This window comes from Sphaerodactylus townsendi, linkage group LG09 (assembly GCF_021028975.2).
Source record: "Sphaerodactylus townsendi isolate TG3544 linkage group LG09, MPM_Stown_v2.3, whole genome shotgun sequence".
Lineage (NCBI taxonomy): Eukaryota > Metazoa > Chordata > Lepidosauria > Squamata > Sphaerodactylidae > Sphaerodactylus > Sphaerodactylus townsendi.
Window position 1 is genome coordinate 320604 of NC_059433.1, and position 15000 is coordinate 335603.

The 15000-nt window shown below is 47.1% G+C and overlaps 1 protein-coding gene across 1 annotated transcript in view; it reads right to left on the reverse strand.

Moving 5' to 3' along the window:
• LOC125439019 (collagen alpha-1(I) chain-like) overlaps window positions 1-15000 on the reverse strand; it is a 243491-nt gene that overhangs the window by 200101 nt on the left and 28390 nt on the right. The gene's annotated exons all lie outside the window — the stretch shown is intronic.

Sequence of the window (15000 nt, forward strand, 5' to 3'; positions counted from 1 at the left end):
TGGGAGGGCAGGGAGCTCAGCAGCACACATTTCTGAAATGCAGTCTCATGCACTTAGTAGAAGTTCTAACCAGAAGTGGCAAAAGGTAGCTCTAGGAATTATTGGAATTTTCCAGCGATTCCTAGAGCTACCTTTACCACTTCCAGAAAGAATGAGGTTGCATTAAAAAAAACCCTGCCACTGCTCCAAGTGGAGCTGGGCAATGGGACTTGGGGGTGACAAATGCCTTGCCCCCATTCGGGATTCAAAAGCCCTATTCATCAGACCCACTAAATTTTGCATCCATTAGGCCAGCGATGGCGAACCTTTTCAAGACCGAGTGCACAAATTGCAACCCAAAACCCACTTATTTATTGCAAAGTGCCAACATGGCAATTTAACCTGAATACTGAGGTTTTCGTTTAGAAAAAAAGCTCTGAGGCGTGCTTGGTGGTAGTCGATGGCTTTGCTTTGAAGCAACAGTGCAATTCTTCCAATGGGTGAATCACGACCCAAGGAGGGTTTACTCAGAAGCAAGCCCCATTGCCAGCAACCAAGTTTACTCCCAGGTAAAGGATTGTGCTTTAGTTCTTTGCATGAAAATCAGTGGGGTTTAACCGCGCTTAACAGGGTTATCTACACTGCTTCCCTAAAACTAGGTCTTAGGTTTAATGCTAATAATCAAGCTTAGCGGCCCAGGCCAGTCTAGATGTGGGGGGGGGGGGCACTCTGTTTGCGCATGCCCACAGAGAGGGCTCTGAGTGCCACCTCTGGCACCCGTGCCATAGGTTCGCCATCACTGCATTAGGCTGATGCTTTCAGAGACCAAATGGATAGACACTGTAGTGTTTCTGATGCTTGTTTTCAAAGGCGAGCCCCCGGCAGCTTTTTAATAGATTATAGTCAGATTCCAGATTCCAGGCCCATGCTGGATTAGAAGCATGAAATGCAGAAGGAAGAAATTCCCGCCAATCACAATCCTTAACTGGCTGTCCTGGCCCTGTTGATTGAGGTTGTCTTGCACTGTGTAGTCACCCTTGAGTCTCAGTGAAAAAGGAGGGTTATAAAGAAAGGACCTCAATAAAATGCTAACACCCTAAAGTCAACAACATTTTGCAAGCAAGTAGGGTATATTAAATAAAAAACCTAAACTCCACAATGGATTTTTAAACTGGCGCTGGATTTTCATGTTAGATTTCACTACCTCTTTTAAAAATTAAACCTTTAAAGGAAATCTGAATTGCACAGTTGATTTTTAAGCACACACGATTAGTTCCTAAAATTAAATTCATTACACTGTTAGACAGCTTTTCCTGTGTGACCTGAATCAGCCATAGAGAAAATATATGGCTTCTGAATCAACCACACACACTGTCCTGGCGAAGCCATGCTAGGACCTTCCATGCTCTGCCCAGTTACTTGCTTCTGAAAAATTCTGACCATGTTCAAGTGCTCCTCTAAGAAGAGATGGAGTTTGGATTTATACTCCTGTTTCTCTCCTGTTAGGAGACCAAAAGGGGCCCACAACTCCTTTTCCTCTCCCCACATCAGATACCTCATGAGAGAGGTGGGGCTGAGAGAGTTTTGAGAGAACTGTGACTAGTCCAAGGTCACCCAGCAGGCTTATGTGGAGGAGCCGGGAAACCAATCCAGTTCACCAGATTAAAGTTGCCACTCATGTGGAGGAGAAGGGAATCTAACCTGGGTCTCCAGATTAGAGTCCACCTGCTCTTAACCACTATCCCCGACTGGCTCTCCTTGTACATACAGAAAGCCCAAAATAAGTTGCCAAGTTCATGAGTTTCTTGGAGTTTCAAACTTGTAAGCTTGCTTTACCCTGACCTGGATGGCTAACCCCATCTCATCAGATGGGAGAATATGAAAGCCAGGCCAGGAGACAGTGGGGTGAGGAGGGGAACCCGTAAAAGGAAAGGCACCACACCCGGCCAGAGAGACAGTCCCAGACTGAGCTCAGGCGACAGAGGGACAGAAACATTCACTCAGGGCAAGGAAGACGACCTGGGGGGTGGACTCTTCCCCCTTCCAATTTCCAGGGCAGTGGGCCAGCTGCACTCATTGCTGGTGGGACGGACAACAGCAGAGAGGCTGGCTCAGGCACGTGGGAGCCTCACAGCCACAAAATAAACACAAGAAGATTGAAATCCAGTTGCAGAATTATGGTTAATAGGGTATTTAATTATGGTTTTTAAAGCTCCTTTAACAAAAAGAGAGCCATGGTGATCACTTTTGTGTAAAGCATGGTCAGCATCGCAAACCATGAGATCAGTCTTGAAATATAAATATTTAACTAGCTTATGTGTCTGTGTGTGCAGGATTACATGTTTACAAAAAGAGCCATTCTGACAGATGTACTTGGGGCAGGAGGGGAGGCCCCACAAGAAGAGCCTTCCAACAGTGAAGGCAGCAAAAGAATGTGACGCTTCAAAACTTGTTCAGACCCTCATGGGGGATGTTCCTCAGTGGATGGAAACACACATTGTAGGTCGGGATCAAACATGGCACAGAAAGACACCAGTTGATGCACAAACAACTTCAGGTGTTACAACGTAGGAGCACAAATATTAAGACACCAGTTACAGCGTGTGGGTCCTCATCACTTTGAGAAGAACGAACTCTAAACATTTGGGGGCTGGGAGGCACCGCTTCGCAGAGGGTCCAGATCTACCTTGCTTTCTGAGCGTGGTGCCAGGGAACTGCTGCTCTGTCCCTGGGCCTCTGAGTTCCCATGAGGCTCTGCTTTGTCCACCGTGCTTTTTAATGTCCACATGAAGCCACTGGATTTGGGCTGCCACAAATATGCAGCTGATACTCAACTTTACCTCACACTTCTAGCCGATCCCAGGGACCCTGGGGACAGGTGACTGGAAGAAGTTTTGGGATGGAGGAAGGTGAGCAAGCTGAAATTTAATCCCAACAAAACAAAAGGGCCATTGGTGGGCAGGAAGTCTGACTGAGGAACTGGGAAGACTCCTGTTCTAGATGAGGTTGCAGTCCCTTAAAGGAGAAAGTTTGTAGCTCGGCAGAGTCACTGCCAGTCAGCCAGCCAGCGCTATCCTTGATAGATCAGTGGTCTGGCTTAGTCCAAAAAAGCTGATGTGTTCAAAAAAGGTACACACAGGAAGGTCCGAACAATCTGTTGGTTATTATTAACTTTATCACAAAACAATGAGATTAATATTACCAGTGGAAACAAACTGATTGCTATTATCCTATTATTGCTGACTGAAACCTGTTTACCTAGAGATTAGGGGAAGCAAATGATGCTGTCTTGTGCCATCAATCAGGAATAGAAAAGAAAAACACTGGTGACAGGTGCAGAGAATGATAGTGGAACTACAAAGGGCATCAGAAAACCCTTCAAAGCAAGAACAAATGACCCTTCAAACATTTGAAAGAAGCCAAGAAACAAAAAGAAGTCAAGAAACCCCCCAACCTCAACCCCAGCCCTCAGCGTCCCTACCGTCCTTGGAAAGGGCACAGTGGAACTACGAGTCTTGTAACCGGGCGAGTTTAGAGAGCCGTGAGAGGCTGAGAGGGGCTGAAGCTGATAGCGCTTGCAACGGGAGCGCTTGCAATAGGAGCGTCGGTGGCAGAGACCTCCCCCACCCTAGCTTCAGCAGTTACATCGGGGGTGTCAGTGGCAGGGACACCCCCACTGCAAGCCCAGCCCTCAGAATCCCCCCCGGAGGAGGTGTGGTGGAACCGGGAGCCCCGTGGTTGAGAGGGGCTGGAGACGGAGAGCCGAAGGGGTTGAGAGAGTGTCTGTCGGTGGCAGACACCCCCCCATCCAAACTCTAGTGGCTATAACGGGGGCGTCGGTGACAGAGACTCCCCGGCCCCAATCCCAGCCCCTAGCATGGCAGAACTGGGAGCCCCGTGGTGGAAAGGGGCTGGAGGCGGCAGCACTGACGGAGCTAGTGAAGCGCGAAACGAGTGGCTCAGTGACGACACCTCCAGAAATCGACTCCGGTGCTGCAGGACTAACGACTGAGCCAGTTAGGCCTGATTATGAGGGCGGGGCCTTGCAAGCCGCTCTGGTGACGTGGAGGAAGGAGGAGTGGTGTATATTAAGCACACAGCCCTCTAAGTATCAGAGACCAGCCGCGGAATATACAATCAACAGTATTATTGCAGCCGGCACTGTTGCTGCTGTCTTGCGGAATCAATTGAGTGTAGAGGGAAAATTCTGGGCAGGAATTGACGTACTTGAGATCTGGGGGGAGTGGCCAGTGGCAGTGGCCCTCCAACTATTGTGCTGCCTTCCCATTATTATTATTATTTCCATCCTTCTCTCCTTAGCCCTATTAGATAACAACTGGGCGCATAGACTAATACAGGAATGGCCTCGCCCGGGAGGTGTGAGCCCTAGGCGTAGACCTTCCTGTAGCAATCGAAGCTACGACCATCAGCGACCACCAGAGGGTGCACAGATACAGGAGTGGTTTTGTATTCAGCCTCGTGCTGTGGCCAAATGTTAATACCTAGTAACTCCTGTTCCCCTTTGCAGTTAGCTACTGAGTTTGTTTTTCCAACATTAATCTCCTATCTTTTAACATTGCCGGTCCTATTTATGTTTAATTGTCTATGAAATTGTGAGAAGATATAGTTGTAGATAGTGAAGCTAGTTAGTAAGAAACCAGTGGGTGCCAGATATATTGTTATTAAGTCTAGCTTATTGTAAACCTGCTGTAGGTTGGTAGTTAGAAAGGATTAGTTAGTGGCGAGCCCGAGCCCATTATAGCGGGGAGCTCTCGCCAGGATATTAGATAGGAGATGGACGGTAGGGAAATGGGGGCTAGGGATCCCAGTGATGATGGGACGGGGCAAATATGATGGTAGACGGTGGCCAGATGATAGAAGATGGGCGAGATGCTGACATGCTCGCTCACCTTCTGACCTCCGTTCTATCCCGAGGGATGTAGGTGGTAGGGTTCAGGGATACCCTACTTCGTCATTGGTGTTGATAAATGCCAGGTCCATAAATAATAAGACCGCAGTTCTCCGGGAGTTTCTTGGAGATCAACAGATGGACCTGGCTTGTGTCACCGAAACCTGGGTGCGAGAGGGTGAGACTGTCGCCTTGGGCGAGGTCTCTCCACCGGGTTTCGTGTGCCTCCACCGATCACGAACACAGGGCCGGGGGGGAGGCGTGGCAATGTTCATCTGTGATACCATCCCCTTTAGGGCCATCCCTGTCCCGGAGATCATGGGTCTGGAATGTGTTGGCCTGAAGTGGTTGGCCATGGAGAGGTTGGCCGTCCTCCTGGTGTACCGGCAGCCTAGTGCACCAGGGGACAGCCTGCCGCGGCTGCTGGAGGTGGTGGCTGACTGGGCATTGAGGTTCCCCAGACTTATTGTCTTGGGCGACTTCAACGCCCATGTCGATGACACCTTGTGTGTGGTGGCTGCGGACCTGGTGTCATCCATGGCGACACTAGGCCTCTCCTTGGTAAGTTCTGGCCCCACTCATGAGGCTGGACATACACTGGACTTGGTCTTTGGGTCAGGGGTTGATATGGTCATATCCTCTGTTGATAGAGTGCCATGGTCTGACCATTATGCCCTAAAGGTTCGGATGGACGTGCCACAACACCCCTGTCTAGGCGACGGGTGGATTTATGCCCGCCCGCGGAGACTTATGGATCCTATTGGATTCCTGAACGCTCTGCGGGACCCTGAACCCGCCGGCACTCTCGATGAGCAAGTGGAAGACTGGAACTCCCGCCTTTCCGATGCCATCGAGGTTGTTGCTCCCCGGCGCCCTCTGCGCCCCCGGCCATGACTGGCTCCTTGGTATACTGAGGAGCTATGCCATATGAAGCGGGAGCTCAGACGGCTAGAGCGAGTGTGGAGGAAAACTCGTGACGAGGCCACGCGAATATCTTATAGGACGTTTATGAAGGCCTATGAGATGGCGATGAAGGAGGCGAAGAGAGCATTCTTCTCCTCCTCTCTTGCATCCGCCAGCTCTCGCCCAGCACAATTATTTCGTATTATTCGGTCACTAACCTCATTGTCTGAGGGCTCTACAAATCACCAATTGGCTATTAGCTGTGAGGCATTCATGAGCTTTTTCGCGGATAAAGTCACGTCGCTCCGCCAGGACCTTCCTTCCACCTTAGAGTCAATAAGCGAGCTGGAGGCTCCCTTGCCGTCTTCCCGCCCTTGTTTGGCCCAGTTTTCCCTGCTCTCCGAAGCCGCTGTTGACAGGGCCTTGGCTGCTGTTAGACCTACTACCTGTCCTCTGGATCCGTGCCCCTCCTGGCTTATTAAGGCGTGCCAGGCAGAGCTACAGCCCCACCTGTTGAACATCATCAATAGCTCCCTTGAGCAAGGAGTTTTTCCTGGTGGGTTGAAGGAGGCAGTGGTCCGCCCACTCTTGAAAAGACCATCGTTAGATCCAGGAGATCTGGCCAATTACCGCCCCGTCTTGAATCTTTCGTTTCTGGGGAAGGTAATTGAGAGAGTGGTGTTGGAGCAGCTTCAGGGCTTTCTGGAGGACACATCGGCTTTTGATCCCTTCCAGTCCGGCTTCCGTGCTGGGCATGGGATGGAGACTGTTCTTGTCGCTGTCACAGATATGCTCCGTATACAGCTAGAGCGAGGTGGATCGGCGCTGCTGGTGTTGCTAGATCTCACTGCAGCGTTTGATGTGGTCGACCACGATCTTTTGACCCACCGCCTGGCTGCTTCTGGGGTACGAGGCACTGTCCTTCAGTGGATTGCCTCGTTTCTCCGGGACCGGACACAGCAAGTGTGGTGTGGGGACCAAGCCTCCCGGAGGTGCCCACTTCAGTGTGGTGTGCCTCAGGGAGCGCTGTTGTCCCCGCTATTATTTAACATCTATATGCGACCCCTTGCTCAGCTGGTACGGAGCTTTGGGCTGACTTGTCATCAATATGCTGATGACACTCAGCTCATTCTGTTGATGGAGGGGGGAACAGTCATCGCCCCTGCAGCTCTCCAGCATTGTTTGGTTGCTGGTTGGTTGAAGCAGAGCAGGTTAAAACTGAATCCATCGAAGACGGAGATCCTCTGGCTGGGACGGGAAGGAGACGCTGGGGATTTTCAGCCGCTGGTGTGGGAGGGGGCTACATTGGCACCGGCCCCCTCGGTTCACAGCCTGGGGGTCCACCTGGATTCGTCTCTTTCAATGGAGACCCAGGTGGCCCATATAACCCGGGTTGCGTTCTTCCATCTCCGCCAGGCCCGGCAGCTGGCCCCCTTCCTCTCCCAAACGGACCTGGCTACTGTGATCCATGCAACGGTCACCTCCAGGCTAGACTATTGCAACTCGCTCTATGCAGGCCTTCCCTTGCGTCTGATTCGGAAATTAAAACTGGTCCAGAATGCGGCGGCTCGTCTGCTTACAGGGGGTGCCGCCAGAGACCATATTCTACCTGTGCTGCGCCGCCTGCACTGGTTGCCGGTCGAGTTCCGAATCATTTTCAAGGTGTTGGTTTTGACCTTTAAGGCCTCACGCAGCCTGGGACCTCTGTACCTATGGGACCGCCTTGCCCCGTATGTCCCAAATCGACCTCTGCGGTCAGCAGAGGCCATTCTGCTGGTGATCCCTGGTCCCTCCATGATGCGGCTGGCCTCCACCCGGGCCAGGGCTTTTACAGCTCTGGCCCCCGCCTGGTGGAACGCTCTATCTCCAGCTACACGGGCCCTGCGGGACCTTAACGAGTTCCGCAGGGCCTGCAAAACCGAGCTGTTCCACCGGGCCTTTGGGGAGACCGGCCGCTGATGGCGCCCCCCCTTTCTTCCTTTTATAACATCTGCAGATCCTACCGTTCCTCCCTCCTCTTCTTTTTGGGGATTTATTAGTAGGACGCCATCTATTTATATTCGACTGAACGCTGCTTTTAATGGGGTAGTTTTAATACATATAGAGCCACTGTTTAATACTTATTTATTCTGATTTGATATTACTGATTTTATTGTGTGCTCTACTTCTATGTCTTGTTCACTGCCCTGAGTCCTTCGGGGGAGGGCGGTTTATAAATACAATAAATAAATAAATAAAAAATAAAATTAAAAGCGGGAAATGTGGTTAACACAGCAGAAGCAAGGAAGTCAGGGTGAAAGGGGAGTATCTGGAGAACTAAGCCCACGTTAAGACAATAATCTTGAACTTTTTCAGTCCCAGGAACTACCTTTGACCACAAACTGCAAAGTGAAGCATGCTTTCTTCCAGTAATAAAAATGAATATGAAAATTCAGTCAAAAATGGGAGGGGGTTCATGCATACCACATCTATTCTCCCCACTTCTTCGACTGAAATATAATCCAGTCACAGGTCACGACTCATGAGTTGAAATCCACATCCCGATTCCAGTGGGGTGCTGGCAGCCTGGAAGAACTGACCTCGGGAACGTCTAGAGTGGCCAGCAGGCAGCTAGAGTGGCCAGCAGGCAGCCACGGTCCACCTTTCCAACTAAGTCCTGTAAAAGTTCTGCTTAATAAGCTGGACTCCCCTAAGAGGCTTCCCCTAAGCAGCTACAAGCAGGAATAAGAGTCAACCAGCCAGAGTCTCTGTTAGTAGATGCTTGAGTTTACTTATAAAAATTCTCAGTTGTCTTTCTGGCATTCAAGATAACAGACAAATGTCAAAAGTCATATTGAAAAGAATCACTAAAAGCAACTGAAGCTGCAGCATTAAAATGTCTTATAGTAGTGTAATGAATCCACCCTCTGAATTCCACAACTTACATCTGGACAATAAGACCTGCCCAAGAATCCTGAGCAAAGTTGACTTCAACAGAAAGGCATAGTGGCTCATCTTAGAATGGCATTGAGTCATTTGGTTGTGGTGGGTTTTCTGGGCTGTGTGGCCATGGTCTGGTAGATCTTGTTCCTAACATTTCGCTTGCATCTGTGGCTGGTATCTTCAGAGGTGTAACACAGAGAGAAGTCTGTTACACACTGTGTCTAAGTGAGAAGGTGCCAAAAGTAACTGGAACCAACTCTTAAGAGCCTGGAAGATCACACAAGGGACTTCCTTTCCAAGGTCACAAGGGGTTGGATAAACTGCTTTCTGCAATCCAGATCCAGTAAGAATGGGAAAGACAGGGCTTGCAGATTTCCCTACAGCTCTAAGGGTGTGTTCAGCATCCGCGAGATTCAGATTGCTCCATTTCTGTCTTTGCACCACACCAAGATCTGAGTCCAAAAAACACATTTAAGACTGTGACTGTCTGGCAACTTTGCTGGGGAAGTGAATTCCAGATTGCAATATTCTCATAGTGAGAAGAAGGAGAAACTCTCTACTACCCAACATGTTCAAGAGAACACAGTTCAAGCTCTCCTGACTGTTTGCCCACATAGTATCAAGGATGGCATTTCCAGATCCAGGAAGAAACTCTATAGAAATGTTCAGAGGTTAGACAGTACGGTTTCCAAGCCAAGCATAATTTCCTGATTTTCCCGAGGGATGAAGTGAAGTCAATTACAAACCTCACACAACTTATATATATTACACACATTTGCAGAGTTCAGAATTTTATAAACACAGAATTTTGACTGGCTGTTGCGGATTTTCTGGGCTATGTGGCTGTGATCTGGTGGTTTTTGATCCTAACATTTCACCCGCATCCATGGCTAGCATGAAGAGAAACATGCTTTACCAAGACATGCCTCTGAAGATGCCGGCCACTGATGAAAGTGAAACATTAGGAGCAAAAACTACAGACCACAGTCACACTGCGCAGAAAATCCACAACAGCCAGTTAATTCCGGCAGCGAAAGTCTTCGACAATATAGATATCATGAAAGCAAGCCTGGGAGAGCCACGCTTGTTTCATTAAAACCTGGGTTCTTTTCTCCAACAACTCCAACCAGCTGAGGTCTCAACGATTTTTATTGAAAAACAGAAATCAAAGAAATAAAACTTAGATTGCGGTTAAGGAATTGCTTAGGTAATTATGTCCCTTTTCGTTCTTTGTCCCCATTCCGGGAACCCATGGCCCAGAGATGCTTCTCTGACCAGGTCTCAAGATGGAATTCCAAAACCTTTGTTTTCCCCTTCCCAGGAAAACTCTGTTCAGGCCATGAGGTAACTTAGGCCTTTGAAGTTTCATCCTAGCACCTCTGCATAGTTTCCTGTCCTCCCTCCAGGAGATCAAAAGGCAAAGATGCTTTTCACAGTCATATGTGACTTTGCTAGTTTTACAGTACTATTCCATCACAATAGAATTTTGGTTTTGAAAGATCATCTCTGATTTCATCCACCTCTAATTGCTGATTCATAATTCATTTGATACTGGATCACTTACTGTATATACTCGTGTATAAGTCGACCCACATATAAGTCAAGGCACCTAGTTTTACCACAAAAAAACTGGGAAAACTTATTGACTCATGTATAAGTCTAGGGTGGGAAATGCAGCAGCTACTGGTAAATTTGAAAAATAAAAATAGATACCAATAAAAATGTTTTTAAATATTTATTTCAAAGAAAAACAGTCTGGTGTCAACAATAACTTTAAAAGTTCTGCAGTGGAATATATACCTCTCACAGACAGTATCTCTTCAGAGTTTCATAGGGAAGCTGCTCAACAAGATCCCACTTTTAGAAAGTCCCTACAGGTTCTCCTTCAACACGGATAGCTCATCATTACACTGTGAAGATACTTGCGTGGTGATGGCAGCCGCTGCCCCAAAGCAAGTCTTTTTTGCAGGTCTGCAAGCTCAGCTGGACAGAAGTCCCACCTGCTTTCCAAAAACACTGGGTGTTTAATTCTCATAGTTTTGACAAAGATAGTGGGAGCTGACTTAAGGACTCGTGAAGCATTTTCTGTCAGAGAAAAATATCTAGAGGTCCTCTTCACAGAATGGCCGTTCCACTGATTGCCTGCAAAGAGGGCATAAAGGACTGGGCAGTTTATGTTTGTCACATAGAAAAGGCTAAAAGATTGTGCCTGTGTAATGACGGCTCAGTTGAATCTCTGGCCCACCAATTACTACACTGTTTCAGATTCAAGGAAATCAGATCCAAGTATGTGAATCTTACTCCTTTACATCTACCCGATCTCCCCAATTTATTTAGATTACACTACTTGCTGGATAATCCTGATGATATGTATGATAGTGTATGATAGTGGCAGACTTTCTCCTGGAAATTATTAAATGCCAATAGATTTCCCTCCACTTAACATTTATTTCCTGTACTGTATATGTTTTTAAATCAGTTTTTTTACTATTGTTGTACTGTTGTCTATGCCAATAAAGGCTTGTTGCTGCTGCTGCTGCTGCAAATATTTAAACATGGCTATCATGTCATCCCTTAACCTTCTCTTCTCCAGACTAAACATTCGTAGCTCTCTAAGCCGCTTCTCATAGGGCATGGAATCCAGACCTTTTACCATTTTGGTTGCCCTCCTCTGGAACACATCAGCAGGAACTAGCTTATCAATAAGATGTTTATAAAATGCCCCCTTTCCTCATCTGAAGCATAAATTCCCAACACTACAGTTTCTGACCCAAAGTAAATTAACATCCACCCCCACAAACCTACCCTGACCATCACTCAATACTAATTTGGGGTCTAAATGTGATTTGATATGCAACACCGCATCATTTTTCTTATGAATACAGGCTGAAATAAAATCTTCACTCAAAGGTTTATGGAATATTTTATGTCCTTTTTTAATGTGGGTCTCTTACACACAAATTATATCTTGTTTTAACTTTTTAGATAATGAAATATTTTTCTTCTCTTTTATGGAGCATTAGTTCCATTTATATTCTGTTAAATATTTGTAATCCATTATTAGACTCCAAATTATTAAAGGTCCTTGTTGTCAGAACTCCCCTGCATAGACAATCAAGCACTTAAAAGTTCAAAGGTTTTATTGCTGATGACAGGTGAAAAGCAAAAGCCTGTCCTGAGGCATTAGCTCAGAACAGTTTGATAATATACAACAGTGTTCCCCCCTCAATGTGTGAAACAAAACAAAACAGAATTCACTGAAACAGTTCTTCCATCCCAAGGTTAGAGATAACACAGCTGCAGGAGAGAAACAGAGCAAAATAGCAGATGGAGCTTGGCACAGCACATCATCCCAGTAACAATCCACCCGCCGACACACATCCTGACATTCCGCCTCCCTTAAGGCTCCCCCCCACCCAGCTTGCCTGGGCATGCGCGATGGAATGCCTTGATGAGCTTTGGAGCGCTGACATCCTCAGCGAAAACCCACTCATCATGCCAAGTGCAAATCCTTTCTAAAAAACCAAATAGTGAAAGCATTTGTGGAAAAAGTGAGAGTCCAGAACCTCCTGGACTTAAAAGTGTTGTTCACCATCAACCAATCAGAGGAGGAGGAGCAGATGAAGGAGTCACACATCAGGAGCCGGAGCCTTTTTGAGGAGGCTGCAATGAAGCACGGGGTGTATTTTACGCAATGCCTTAGGTAGTTCAAGCTGAACTGTCACTTCATTGATCACTCGAGTTACTTTAAATGGTCCAATATATTTATGGCCCAATTTAGGGTACCTTTGAATGTCTCTCAAGTTCTTAGTAGAAAGGTACACTAAGTAGCTCACAGCCAAAGTAAAATGTCTGTGATGCTTGTCAGCCTGCTTCTTTTGAGAATACTTGGCTTTCTGTAGGGAACATAGAATAAGGTCACTTGAGGGAGGGAAATCTATCTCTGTTGCTTTGTCAAAATCTCACCCACTTCTAAATAAATACTTTATAAGCATTAATTCAATAATAAGTCAACAGTTGTTTTCAGATACCAAAAATTCTCACAATGCCTAGGATTGAATTTGGGGGAAGGAGGTGTCCTGTTCTCTTACAGAACATTAAAGAAATCAGTGTGTTGCATCTAGTTGATTGAGATGCATTCCTAACTCAATGTAATTGCTACAAGATACATGTAACCAGCCTGATATATGTTACCACTGCCATTCTGGAGCATTCCTTACTTGATCTTTACTTTATGGTTTCACACACTGAGTAGCTAACTAGGCTTTCCCTGACACTTTTGTCTCATGAGAACTGGGATTGTTTCCGTTATCTCGTGGGGGCAGGATGCCAGGTGGCTCCGATCTCTATCTGTTACCCAGGTTCACCAGAACTGGCTTTGTCAAGCTGGGTGCTTCGATGCCTATCAATGATCGCTACTGATCAACAATACAGAGTTCGTTTATTGCTTCAAGGTTTAAGACATAACATAGTGGGATTTTCCAAAGATTTTTCCAAATATTCAGATGTAGCCAAGAAAGCAGTTCAGCACACCATATGGAAGCCCTTCTGGGTCAAGCACATACTTTATATGATCCAAAAGGCATTCTTAGGCATAGAGTTCAAGCCATCACCCATATCCAAAATATTTTATTTATTATATTGAAAAACAGGCATACATAGTTCTCACTGAGACAAAACGAGCAGGCTTCATTTTATGCCTCATTTGTGCCAGTATTTATTTTATTGTAGCCCAAATTCAAACATGAAGGAACTTCCACCCCGTTTATTGTGGCCGAACGCCCAGATTTAACCCGCTCTCCTGAGTTTCTCATGCTACTGTTTAAATGTAAGCCACAAACTGTTTCAGCACCAGCCACACGGAGGTCGAAAGAATCATGGGTCCCTTTAGACCAGGAGGACTTCAGTGACTTGCCAATTGCAGATTTGTTACTCCAGAATGGCTGTGGGGATGAAATAAGTCTTGCTTGACAGGAACAGATGGCTCAGAGGCCATTTTGCACCAGCTGAGATTCCATCAGCTGAAGGTCTGTTTATGTGGCCACTTTCACTAACACCTGCATTTTGAAACAATTTTAAACCCAGTTTCATAGTAATCTGTTTGTGCTGGATGACTGTGGAACTCAAGCTCAGCAGCAGCCTCTCCACACATTATGGATATACAGGTTCAGGATGAGTCCTTGACCTGTGTCAGATATAATACAATCACATGTGGATTGTGGGTTTGGGTCAGTTCCTGCACATACAGTGTCCAATTAGAATCACAACTGTGCTTAAGTCTCACTCTTTCCTCGCATTATCATTTTCCCAGCCTGAGACTGCCTGGGGGTGTTATTGGGTCTGATGGCTCTCCCTCCCCAGCAGTGTTTCAGGCTAGGGAAATAGTGAAGAAGACTTTCTCCAGATATGCCATGGTCCTGATCCAGGAGCAGCAGTGGCGTAGTGGTTAAGAGCAGGTGCATTCTAATCTGGAGGAACGGGTTTGATTCCCCGCTCTGCTGCTTGAGCTGTGGAGGCTTATCTGGGGAATTCAGATTAGCCTGTGCACTCCCACACATGCCAGCTGGGTGACCTTGGGCTAGTCACAGTTCTTCCGTGCTCTCTCAGCCCCACCTACTTCACAGGGTGTTTGTTGTGAGGGGGAAAGGTCAAGGAGATTGTAAGCTCCTTTGAGTCTCCTATAGGAGAGAAAGGGGGGGGGATATAAATCCAAACTCTTTTTCCTCTTCTTCTAACCAGAAACCATATGAAGGAACTGAGAAGAACCCACAAAGCACATGTGATTCTACTGCATCTGACAGGCGGTGGGACCACAATCCCGACTTGCTCATCCCTTAATCAGGGAGGGGTTTGGTTATCAGCGTCCCAAGAGTTATGGCTCCATGTCCCTTCAGCAGACAAGGCAATGGTGCACATGCTTCCCCTCACAGGCACATCTTGCAAAGTGCGTGGAAACACTCTCAAAGCCCCCAAAGTTCAGTCTATGTAATGGAACTCCCACATCAGCAAAATATCCAGCAGCAGGGGGTGGGGTGTCTGCTTACAAAGAGAACGTGGTTTTCTAAAGAGCCCCATGACAGGATGACCCCCAAATTGATATTTACAAAAGAAACAGGAAGTGCCAGACGTCCAGTCTGTGAGGCCAGCTGGTTTTCAAGGGAGCCGCTTCCAATACCTAAGAGTGATCTTATTCTGGGCAGAGGACCTGCTCCACCTGAAGAGCTTAATGCCCACTGGAGAAACCAGAGCCAGCCAATGGTGCAGCCGGTCTGCTCATGTTCTCAGCA